The sequence below is a fragment of the Cetorhinus maximus genome, chromosome 5 (genome assembly GCF_964194155.1).
Source record: "Cetorhinus maximus chromosome 5, sCetMax3.hap1.1, whole genome shotgun sequence".
NCBI lineage: Eukaryota > Metazoa > Chordata > Chondrichthyes > Lamniformes > Cetorhinidae > Cetorhinus > Cetorhinus maximus.
In genome coordinates, this window is record NC_135883.1 from 27,620,052 (window position 1) to 27,632,375 (window position 12,324).

The window sequence follows — 12,324 nt, forward strand, 5'->3', positions numbered from 1 at the left end:
CAAACAACCAACAACTTGCATTTATAAAGCATCTTTAACATGGCAAAACATCCCAAGGCACTTCACAAGAGTGTTAGCAAATGTGACACTGAGCCTGTTATGGACCAGGTGAGAGAGAACTACTGCTAACCCTGTTCCCTTCCCTATTCTCCATAATCAGTAACCTTTAGAGAGAAAGATGTGTTTGTGTTTAATTTTAACCCCTGAGCAAGCGGACAATTTGAATAACCAGCAGCAAGCTTGTCATGGGTTTATTCACACGCTCACCGCAAAAATCTAACACTATGGCACTCACTCACAGTCATACACACAAACACACTCAAGCAAAAGTTAAAGAGAATAGTGCACTTTTAAAGTTATGAACACAAGGATGAGTTAGTAATTCACGTGAATGGATTGTTCTGGAAAACACACGTTGCAGGCCAGATGAAGAAGATGTTTTCACTCCTGAAGTGTGGTCCAGGTGAATTCAATAGCCTAAGTCATATACCAGAGTTGTTGCAGGATTCTCTCAAAGAGATGGCTTTCTGCAGTCACAAAGTTAGTTACCCTATAGATTTGCTGTATTGGTGGTCTGGAAAAGTAACAGGCTTGAAGGCCTCACAATGTTAAGTTGCCAGTTCTTAAGGCATAGATTGTGCTGCCCTTTTTTATGCTGCTGTTGTGTCTTTTACAGACAGTGCTTAAAGATTATATAGGGTGACCAATATGGCTGCCTTAACGTGTTGTTTCTCACGGCTCCCTTTTCCATGTATGGTGTTGGGTCTTAAATTGATTAGCTACAGCCTGGGTTATTGCTTACAGGTATTCAGCCTGCAGGGAGGGGTGGGGAGGGTGGGGGTGTGGTTGAGACAATCACAGTCTTGATTTCAGAATGACCCATTCAAGTCAGGAAAGACCTGTTTTGGATAGTCTCGCGAGATGGGTAGTGACACCCCCTTTGTCTGGAATGTGTCCTTGGGTTCTTTCGAGAAGGTGTGGCAGTTTTGAATCCGCAGACCAAGTCAGATAACCTTCACTTCATTTCACTTGCACTTCCCTCAATTTAGTCTACTGCATTCGCTGCTCCCAATGCGGTCTCCTCTACATTGGAGAGACCAAACGCAGACTGGGTGACCGCTTTGCGGAACACCTTCGGTCTGTCCGCAAGCATGACCCAGACCTCCCTGTCGCTTGCCATTTCAACACACTACCCTGCTCTCATGCCCACATGTTCGTCCTTGGCCTGCTGCAATCTTCCAATAAAGCTCAATGCAAACTGAAAGAACAGCACTTCATCTTCCGCCTAGGCACTTTACAACCGTCCGGACTTAATATTGAGTTCAACAACTTCAGATCATGAACTCTCTCCTCCATCTCCACCCCCCTTTTCCAATAATTTATCATTTTTTTTATATACATGTTTCTTTTCCCACCTATTTCCATTATTTTTAAATGTATTTCCATCCATTGTTTTATCTCCACCTTTTAGCCTATTTCGATCCCTCCCCCCCCACCCCACCCCCACTAGGGCTATCTGTCACTTGCTCGTCCTGCTTGCTACCCTTAATGTCATCATTAGCACATTCCTCAGCTAATATCACCACCATCAACACCCCTTTGTCCTTTTTTCTATGACATCTTTGTCAATCTCTTCTTTGCCTCCGCCAATCACTGGCCCTCTATCCAGCTCTACCTGTCCCACCCCCCTCAACCAGCTTATATTTCACCTCATTTCTATATTTCTTAGATCTGATGAAGAGTCAAATGGATTCGAAACATTAACTGTATTCCTCTCCACAGATGCTGTTAGACCTGCTGAGTTTTTCCAGCTATTTTTGTTTTTGTTTCAGATAACCCTTGGTGGCCATCTTTTGCAGCATTTTATTGTCCATTTTTTAAGAGAAAAGGCAGTTCCAGAAGATTTCACACTGAGTACAGTTCATTTTTTTTTGCTGGGAATGACAGAACCGCTAAAGAGATATATTAGTAAATGACCAAAATCTTGATCAAAGAGGTAGGTTTTAAAGGAGGACCGTAAAGGAGGAAAGAGACACAGAGAAATTTAAAGAGGGAATATCAAAGTTTAGGTCCTAGGCAGCTGAAGACAAAGTCACAAACGGTGGAATGATTAAAATCAGGTATGCCCAAAAGGCCAGAATGCAGAGGAATGCAGAGATCTCAGAGAGCTGTATGGCTGGGGGAGATTACAGAGATAGGGAGGGGTGAAGCCATGGAGGAATCTGAAAACAAGGGTGAGAGTTTTAAAATCTAGACATTGTTAGACCAGGAGCAAATGTAGCTCACCAGCAAAGAGATGGTATGTGAACAGGACCTGGTATGTTATGGTGTGGACTGCAGAGTTTTGGACGAGCTGCAGTTTTGGTAGGGAGTGCCACTAGGTGAATTGTTCTTTCAGAGAGCCACTAAAGACATTTTGGGGCTGAATGGCCTCCTATGTTGTAACCATTCTATGAGTCTAAGATAGCAGGCTGGCAAGAGAGCTTTGGAATATTCAAGTCTGGAGATAATAAAAACTTGAATGAGGGTTTCAGCAGGCGATGAGCTGAGGCAGGGGTAGAATTGAACAATATTCAGGGGGTTAGAAGTCTTGGCAATGGAGCAGATAAGTGGTTGGAGGGTCAGCTTGGGGTCAAATGATGCCAAAGTTGCAAACAGCCTGGTTCAGCCTCAGGCAGTTGTCAGGGTTGGAGCCAGTGGCTAGGAAACAGAGCTCGTGCTGGGGTTTGAAGACAATGACTTCCTAATAGTTATTTGGAGGAAATTTCTGCTCATCCAGTAATGGATGTCAGAGATACGTAGCGTGACAAATCAGAGGCAGTGGAGGAGTCAAGAGAGGTGAGGTAAAACTGAGTGTACATTCGTCAGTGTACATGCGAAACCTGATGTATTTTTGAATGATGTGACTGAGATGCAGCATGTAGGTGAGAAATAAGAAGTGCCAAAATAGATCCTTAGCGGTCACCGGAGGTAATGGTGTGAGAGCTCAAAGGGAAGCTGTTGCAAGTGATTCTCTGACTATGACTGGAACCTAGCAAAGGCAGTCCCACCCAACTGGATGTATCATTTCCACTACTGGTGTTGTTGAAGTTTAGTCTTTTCCCCAACATTTCTGTATATGTACACAGCAAAACACAGTAAGATACAGAGACTCTACAATATTTAAAAGAAATAAACATTTCAACAGTCCATGATATCAGATAGCTTGCTATGACAATTAGGGGTGGGCAATGTTGGCCTAGCCAGCGACGTCCACATCCCATGAATGAATAAAGAATTTAAAAAAATATAAAGTGCATGGTTGGGGAGGAACAGGCTGATTTAGTAGAATTTTTCACCAGCAATGGTCATGCCAGTAGGGGTCATGCTAGCAAAAAGGCAGACTGCCACAGTCAACAGAAAACTGGAAAGGGAGATAGTATAAACAGTTAGTGAATTCCTATTTTGGGAAGGAGGTGAGCATGAGGTGAAATGTGCCATGTGGAGGGGATTACCTTCAGTATTGAGGAGTTATTTGTATTAGTAAATCATTTGTTTTATTTTAGTAAATCATTTCTGAGAGCTGTAATAGTGGTGAAATGAGGGTGTGCAGAGTAGGTCTAGAAGAGGGTGGAGTCATGTGTGATGCAATAATTGTAGGACCATGAAGGGAGAAGTGGGATTTTTACTTTGATAACTCTGATGAAGTAATTGAACTTTTACTGGCATTGCAAACCTGTTCTTGTATCGGTTTTCTGACTGATCATATCCCATCAGTTGTGGATTGGTTGTCTGGAGGACTTTCTGTGCCCTCAGCAGGATCAGGAGCCCCTTTCTCCTCCTTTCCGCGCCTGGATAAGGGTCTCCAACTGCATCGGAAAACTCAGGAAACCTATTGTTATGTCAATAAGACATGAAAAAAAATCTAAACTGTATGTTGCAAAACTTTTGTTTTGCTATTTTAAAATGAACCTCTGCTGAACCACAAATGGTTGCTACAGGTCACATAACTCACAAGATTGGCCATCAATTCTGAAAAGTTCCAACAGAGATTACAAGAACAAAAGAGTTCCACTTCCATCCTTGTGGAATCTCGCACCCCATTGTAAAACCGCATTAGAATCATGAAATTAGATGACTAACAGATGAACAGACTCCCCCAGCCCAGACGATAACAAAGACAGAAACATTGATAAAAACAAAAAGCTAAAAGCTACTGCGGATGCTGGAAATCCAAAACAAAAACAGAATTACCTGGAAAAACTCAGCAGGTCTGGCAGTATCAGTGGAGAAGAAATCAGTTAACGTTTCGAGTCTTCATGACCCTTCAGCAGAACTGAAGCATAGTTAGGAGAGGGGTGAAATATAAGCTGGTCTAAGGTGGGGGGGCGGGGGGAGAGAGAAGTTGAGGGTGGGGTGATTGTGGGGATAAGCAAGCAGTGATAGGAGCAGATAATCAAAAGATGTCACAGACAAAAGGATCAAAGAGGTGTTGAAGGTGGTGATATTGTCTAAGAAAAGTGCTAATTAAGAATGGAAGACAGGACACTCAAGGTACAGCTCTAGTGGGGGTGGGGTGGAAAGACTGACAAAGTTTTAGTTTTAGATTTAAAAATAATGGAAATAGGTGGGAAAAGAAGAATCTATATAAATTATTGAAAAAAAAGGGAGGGGGAGAAACGGGGTGGGGATGGGGGGAGGGGTAGTTTAAGATCTAAAGTTGTTGAATTCAATATTCAGTCCGGAAGGCTGTAAAGTGCCTAGTCAGAAGATGAGGTGCTGTTCCTCCAGTTTGCGTTGGGCTTCACTGGAACAATGCAGGAAGCCAAGGACAGACATGTGGGCAAGAGAACAGGGTGGAGTGTTAAAATGGCAAGCGACAGGGAGGTTTGGGTCTTTCTTGCGGACAGACCGCAGGTGTTCTGCAAAGCGGTCGCCCAGTTTGCGTTTGGTCTCTCCAATGTAGAGGAGACCGCATTGGGAGCAACGAATGCAGTAGACTAAGTTAGGGGAAATGCAAGTGAAATGCTGCTTCACTTGAAAGGAGTGTTTGGGCCCTTGGACGGTGAGGAGAGAGGAAGTGAAGGGGCAGGTGTTGCATCTTCTGCGTGGGCATGGGGAGGTGCCATAGGTGGGGGTTGAGGAGTAGGGGGTGATGGAGGAGTGGACCAGGGTGTCCCGGAGGGAACGATCCCTACGGAATGCCGCCAGGGGGGGTGAAGGGATGATGTGTTTGGTGGTGGCAAAGAGGATAAAATAGTTCAGTTTCTCTCTCTCCTGTCCATAATTTGTACCAATTTCTACAATTATGAAGTTTCCCCAGTGTCTCCAACTAGAATGTTCCTCCCCTTTAAAGGTGCTGGTTGACATTAAGTGGTGTCAATTAAGACGTTTTTTCTCACCTTTTTCAAAAGGCAAGCAGCCGATAAATAGTGCATGTAGAGCCAGCTGCATGCTTCACTCATTATGAGCTGCCTGCACAAATTGCACATTGTCATACTGACATGAACTGGCACAATATGCCCCGGGTCCCTGTTTCTGAGTGCAATCAAATTTCTGGGGACCCACCTTCAATCACACTGCCATCTTAGGCATTACATTGCTGGCTGTACACTATAGACCACCAAAGGAAGGAGGTCGAGGAGCTAGCATGCAGGAAAAGTTCAGAAAGGTACATAAGCTTTACAGTAGTGATAATGGGCAGAGAGGGGGAGGAATTCCTGAAATGTATACAAGAGAACTTTTTTGATCAATATGCCTCCAGCCCAATGAGGGAGGAAGCAGTGCTGGATCTAGTTCTGGGGATGAAGCGGGGCAAGTGGAGCATGTCTCATTTGGCGGACATTTGAGAAACGGTGATCACAATATCATTATGTTGAAAGTAGTTATGGAAACTGATAAGAAAAAATCAAATATGGTACCACTCAATGGGAGGAGGGCTGATGTCAATGAGTTGAAAGGGGATTTGGCCCAAGTGGATTGGTAGGTAAAACAATAAATGAGAAATGGCCTTCAAAGATGAGTTAGTTTGGGTATAGACTATGCACGTTCCCCTGAGGGAGAAGGGAAGGGTATCCAAAGCTAAAGCCCCCTGTTATGTCAATAAGACTTGAAATAAATCAAGACTATGTACATAAGACTTTATTCTTTTTTTCTATTTTTAAATTGACTTTCTGCTGAACCCAACAAGATGGCTGCTACAAATCACATGACCACAGGATTGGCCTTTTGTTCTGGAAGCTTCCAACAGGAGTGACAAGAACAAAAGAATCCTCCTCTCATCATTGTGGAATCTCACACCCAAATGTATGAGCATTATGATCATGAAACCAGGGGACTCGCAGATTGAAACCCATTATTCCTGCAGAGTTGTTAACAGACCCATCTCACACCTAGGACTGTCCAGGTCCATTTCAAAAGGGGACCATTTAAGGGACAATGGATGTCACTTGTATCTTGATAAGCTCACCCATCTAGCAGGATCAGAAGGTCTGATAATGGCACCCTGACCCAAGAACCTCAACATGAATGGTAACTCTTTCAAAAGCCAATGGCTGGGACATTATAAGTCCTAAAACCAAAGCCAGTCCCTGACAATAGAGGAACATCTCTTTTGAATTACTATGGAGAAAGAAGGTCACATGACTTGAGTGACCATTTTGAAATCTCTATATTCCTTTGAGAACTGAGAAAACCTCAGTCTGCTGAATTATCAACTAATCAAACAGACCTACAGCAAGACTTCCAGCTTACCAAGCAGCTGGTCACTGTGTCTCAACTCCTCAAAGCCTGTTTGATTTTAAAAGTCTCTGATCATCGTATGCCAAGCAGTATAAGCACAGAAATCCCATCATGTTGCATTGTCATTCATTTCAAGGATTTTTATGCTGCTGTCTCCAACCAGAAACTCATCTGGATTGATTCCGCCATGAAGGACACACCCTCTGGTCTTTGACTTTTCCAGACTTTGGAAACCATGGAACTTTGGAACTAATATTCATTTATGTGGTTCTTTTATTGTTGTTATCCATAGTTATAAAACTCCCTCTTTTCTATCTCACTTTACTGTATATGTGTGAGTGAGGTTGAAACCAACCCCCCCACCCCCTCCCCTGGTTTGAATGTCAAATAAACTAACCTTCTGGGTTAACCATAGTGTTTGCTGCATGTTACTTATAAAATTGGACCACACAAACGGAGGGTTTAGGGAAACACCACAGCCTACTGTCATGAAGCTATTAACGTATATAACATTTTGGAAAATATTTTTCATTTAAAATAGAGGTTTAGTCTGCGGGTATATCTTAATTGGATTAAAGCCAGCTAGTCTGAGCGTTTTGATAGGTACCAGTTTTGATATGTAAGAGAGATAGTGTGCATTTGCATTTTTTGAATAGAGCATTCAAGAAGTGGGGTGAAAACTTGACACCTATCTAGCAGATACCAAGCCATATGTTTATATTACTAATAAAGTTGGCACAATGAATAGGGTTTCATTGTTAAAAGGTGAAGTTCAAAGAGGCTGGTGGGACGAGAATTTGAATTCAATCAGTGGTGGTAGGTATAACTTCAGCAGTTTTCGGGTGTACAGAGCAGAGGCAATGTAAGATCAAAAGGCAGCTGCAAGCTTCCAACTGGCTCAACAGTGAAAAGAACCTCGTTTTGAATTCATAAGGTGAAAATGCTTTGTCTGGTGTTTGGTTAAGTCTATGGGTTGCTGTTGCTTTAATGGAGATTAGTTTGGGAATTTGTTAAAAGTTTGATAATAGTAATTTGTAGCCATGTGTATATATTTTAATCTGTGTAAATTAATAAAATGTTTCAATTAGTTTATTGTAAAGCCTCAAGATTCCTAAATTTAGAGTCGCATCTCAAACAGAACACTTAAAATTATAGGTTATGACAGCTGTTTAAAGTTTCCCTCTGGGAATTTTAAATAATTCCGCTTTACCAACTGCATCAGTCATAACACTACTTTAAAAATAATTCAAAAACATCTCTGCTTATGGACAGACAGGGAGAGGATAAAGAAGTTCTCTCCTATCCCTAACATCCCCGAATGACTAAAGATATAGAGAATAAAATGAAACAGAAAAAGGAGGCCTATCATAAATGTCAGATTCATAATTCAGTGGAGAACCAAGCTGAACACAAAAAGTACAGAGGAGAACTTAAAAAGGAAATAGGAGGGGCAAAGAGGCTAATTAGTAACATAATATGAACCCAAAAGTAGCTTATATACACATAAATAGGAAACGAGTTATCAAAGAAAGGGAGGGGTTGATTCGAGACCAAAAGAGAAATCTTCTTGTGGAGCTTTACAAGGTATTAAATGAGTAATTTGAGTTTGTTTTCACTAATGAAGAGGATGCTGCCAATAATGGAGAAATTGAAAGGATAAAAATTGATAAAAGGAAGTACTTTAAAAATTGGTAGTGCCCGAAGTAGAAAGGTCACCTGGTCCAGGTGTATCCTAGATTGTTGAGGGAAGTAAGGGTGAAAATTGTGAAGGTTCTAGCCACAATCTTCCAATCCTCCTTAAATATGGGAGTGGTGCCAGAGGACTGGAGGATATTGCTCCCCTGTGTAAAAAGGAGGCATGTTGGAAACCCAGCAATTACAGGCTGGTCAGCCTAACATTGGTGGGCTGTGGGGGAAACTTTTATAGACAATGCAGTTTATGTCGAAATGGACTTTCAAAAAGCATTTGATAATATAACACAGAATTGACTTGTTAGCAAAATTGAAGATTAATTCGTGGAATTAAAGGGGAAATAGCTGCATGGATAGGAAATTGACTAAGGAGCTGAAAAGAGATAGTAGTGATCAATAGTTGTTTTTCAGCCTCAGTGGTGTCCCCCAGGTGTTAGAGTTAGAACCACTACTCTGATATAATAATAATCTTGACTTGGCTATATAGGGGATAATTTCAAAGTTTGCTGATGAAACAAAATTTGGAAATATAGCAAACAATCAGAAGGATTCTCAGGAGAGCATAAACATACTGGGGAAATGGGCAGACATGTGCTGGATGAAATTTAACACAGAGAAATGTGAAACGATGCATTTTGATAGGAGGAATGAGGACAGGCAATATAACTAAATGACACAATGGGCGGAATTTTCCATGCCCGCTGGCGTCAGGCGTGGTCGGCGGTGTGAAGGGACAATATGGAGAGAAGGTCAAAAATCAGTTTTACGACATCGTGAAACCAGTTTGCGATTGTCTGATCAGCCATCGGATGTCAGGAACCTCACTGTAATACATCTGCATATCGTCATAAGGCCAGCCTGCAGGAATCATCCCTCCCTCCCACCCCGCTGGATCATACGAGCATGTCGGCAGGAAAACACGCCGGTGCAGAACACATCTTGACAAGTGTGACGTGCAGAAGTCGAGACGCAAAGCCAGGGCCTTGCTCACATCGGGGACATCTGAGGAGCAGAAGATGCTGAAGCCCAACAGTAACAGCACACTGGAGGAACGTCCATGACATGCTGGGTGGATTCTCATGGACATGGCTCTGCTGTGAAGCAGCCCACGGAAGCTGGAAAGTCACCGAGAGTCTGCTCACAACAGATGATGGTCGAGGGGGTGCAGAGGAAGGTCCAGCTGTGTTTGGGAGAGGAAGATGTACTGGGGGGTGGGAGATGAAGGTCTAGGATCGAGGAGAGGAATAGGTGTCGAGGGGGTGAGATTTGGAGGGGGCGAACAAAGGTGTCTGGGATGGAGGTTGGGAGGGGCAAGGGAGTACGAGGGGAGGAGGGGTAATGGGAGATAAAACGGCAACTGGGGAGGTAGGTGCATGGGGGGGTGGAAGGTAAGGGAAGGAGTTTGGAGGGGGGAAGGTATGTGGAGAGGGGAGGGAGTCCAGGGGGAAGAAGGGGTGCGGAGAGGGGAGGGTGTAAGGGAGGAGGAAGAAGGGTGGAGGAAGGAGTCTGGAAGGAGAAAGGAGGAAGGCTGGAGGAAGAAGTAAGGGTGTCTGAAGAAGTCAGGAAGGAAGAAGAAATAAGGCTGGATGAAGAAGGCTGGAGGAAAAAGTTGGGAGGGGGAAAGGACTAAGGATGCCGGAAGGAGTCAGGAAGGGGAAAGGACTAAGTGTGAGCGGGGTGGTGTGGGAGGGGAGTCCAGGTGGGGTGGAGTCCTAAGGGGTTCCAAGGGTGGGGGGGGAAGGGTTTCCATGGGGCGAAAGGGTCCAGAGGGGGAAATGTCCAGCTGAACGTGCAAGGGAGGGCTCTGATGAGGCTATGATTGCCTCCTGGAGAGCAAACTGAGGTTGGGAGTGGTATGAGGGAATAGTGAGAATGACCAAGCGCAGTGTGAGGTGGTAGGGTGAGGGTTTGACAGTAGTGAAGGGAGGGACAGCAAGGGTGGTTTGTGGGGATTCGGAGGCAGACACGGACACTGGGGATGGGAAGTAGGAGGTTGGAGATGTTAATGTGCATGGGGATAGGATTTTCGGGAAGGAAGGGAAAATGCATGTTCACCTGCCCATCCCTGAAGGAAAAGGGTTGGTGCTTAGGTCAGGGAGGGACGGTGGAAGGAGATGCCGGAGGGTCGACAGTGATGGGGGAAAGGAAATGGGTGACTGGGGCAGGGGAAATGATGGGGGAGTGAATGAAAAACTGAATCACCACCATGCTGTCTAAATCGAAAGTGAAATGAGAGTCGTGGCGGGCAGGATCAGGTGCTGCATGGGAGTGTGACCATTGGGTGGGCGGAGATACAGGTCAGCTCAGATGGACAACTGAAAGCGAACCCCAGCAGGCAGCACTGAAAATGCTCAGGACATTGAGATGAGTGTGATACGGGAAGGATCTGCGTGCGTGTAGAATGCTGGCATGAGAGTTCGAAAGACCCTGACACACACACACGCACACGCTTCTCCCTCCAGAATCACTCGTTGGCCAACTGCTCCCTCTGTGGTGACAGAGGACGAGGTTGAGGAGCGCACGGGCAAAGGGAATTCAGAGGGAGAGGACAACCTGTGAGATTACAGGGTGGATGACACAGGGGTGTCGAGCTGTCACTCTTCTTCCCTTCAGGTGCTGGGGGACCCCGGCCTGACCCCTTGAGGGGAAGTAGCACCTGGAGGGAGGCCAAGGTGCCCCGGTACCTTCCCACGTTGACACTGCAGGAACCCACCCATGGCTCCGGCGATGGATAGCAGGTCTGCACACATCTCCGTGTTCTGCTGGACCAGGGTCTCCTCCATGGCATCCCCCATCCTCCCAATGTAGTCCTCCTTATGCACACATGTGGGCACCACTTCATCAGAGAGCAGGCAGACACACTCCTCTGACTCTCATGCCACAGTGTTGAGGTCTTCCAACAGCTCTGCGTGATGTTCCCCTGCCTTCTACTGACTCTCCAGGATGAGTTTTTCTTATTCATTCACAGAATGTGGGCTTCGCTGATTGAGCCATCTTTTATTGCCCATCCCTAGTTGCCCTTGAGAAGGTGGTAGTGAGCTGCCTTCTTGAACTGCTGCAGTCCATGTGGTGTAGGTACACCCACAGTGCTGTTAGGAAGGGAGTTCCAGGATTTTGACCCAGTGACAAGGAAGGAACGGCGATATATTTCCAAGTCAGGATGGTGAGTGACTGGGAGGGGAGCTTCCAGGTGGTGGTGTTCCCATCAATCTGCTGCCCTTGTTTTTCTAGGTGGTTGTGGTCGTGGGTTTGGAAGGTGCTGTCGAAGGAGCCTTGGTGAATTTCTGCAGTGCATCTTATAGATGGTACACACTGCTGCTAATGTACATCGGTGCTAGAGGCTGTGGATGTGGTGCCAATCAAGCAGGCTGCTTTGTTCTGGATGGTGTCAAGCTTCTTGAGTGTTGTGGAAGCTGCACTCATCCAGGAAAGTGGGGAGTATTCCATCACACTCCTGACTTGTACCTTGTAGTTGGTGGACAGGCTTTGGGGAGTCAGGAGGTGAGTTATTCGTTGCATGATTCCTAGCCTCTGACCTGTCCATGACATGCTGGGTGGATTCTCATGGACATGGCTCTGCTGCGAAGCAGCCCACAGAAGCTGGAAAGTCACCGTTCAGAGTCTGTTCACAACAGATGATGGTCGAGGGGGTGCAGAGGAAGGTCCAGCTGTGTTTGGGAGAGGAAGATGTACTGGGGGGTGGGAGAGGAAGGTCAAGGAACGAGGAGAGGAATAGGTGTTGGGGGGGTGAGGTTTGGAGGAGGGGAACAAAGGTGTCTGGGATGGAGGTTGGGAGGGGAAAGGGAGTACGAGGGGAGGTGGGGTAATGTGGGATAAAACGGCAACTGGGGAGGTAGGTGCATGGGGGTAGAAGGCAAGGGAAGGAGTTTGGAGGAGGGAAGGTATGTGGAG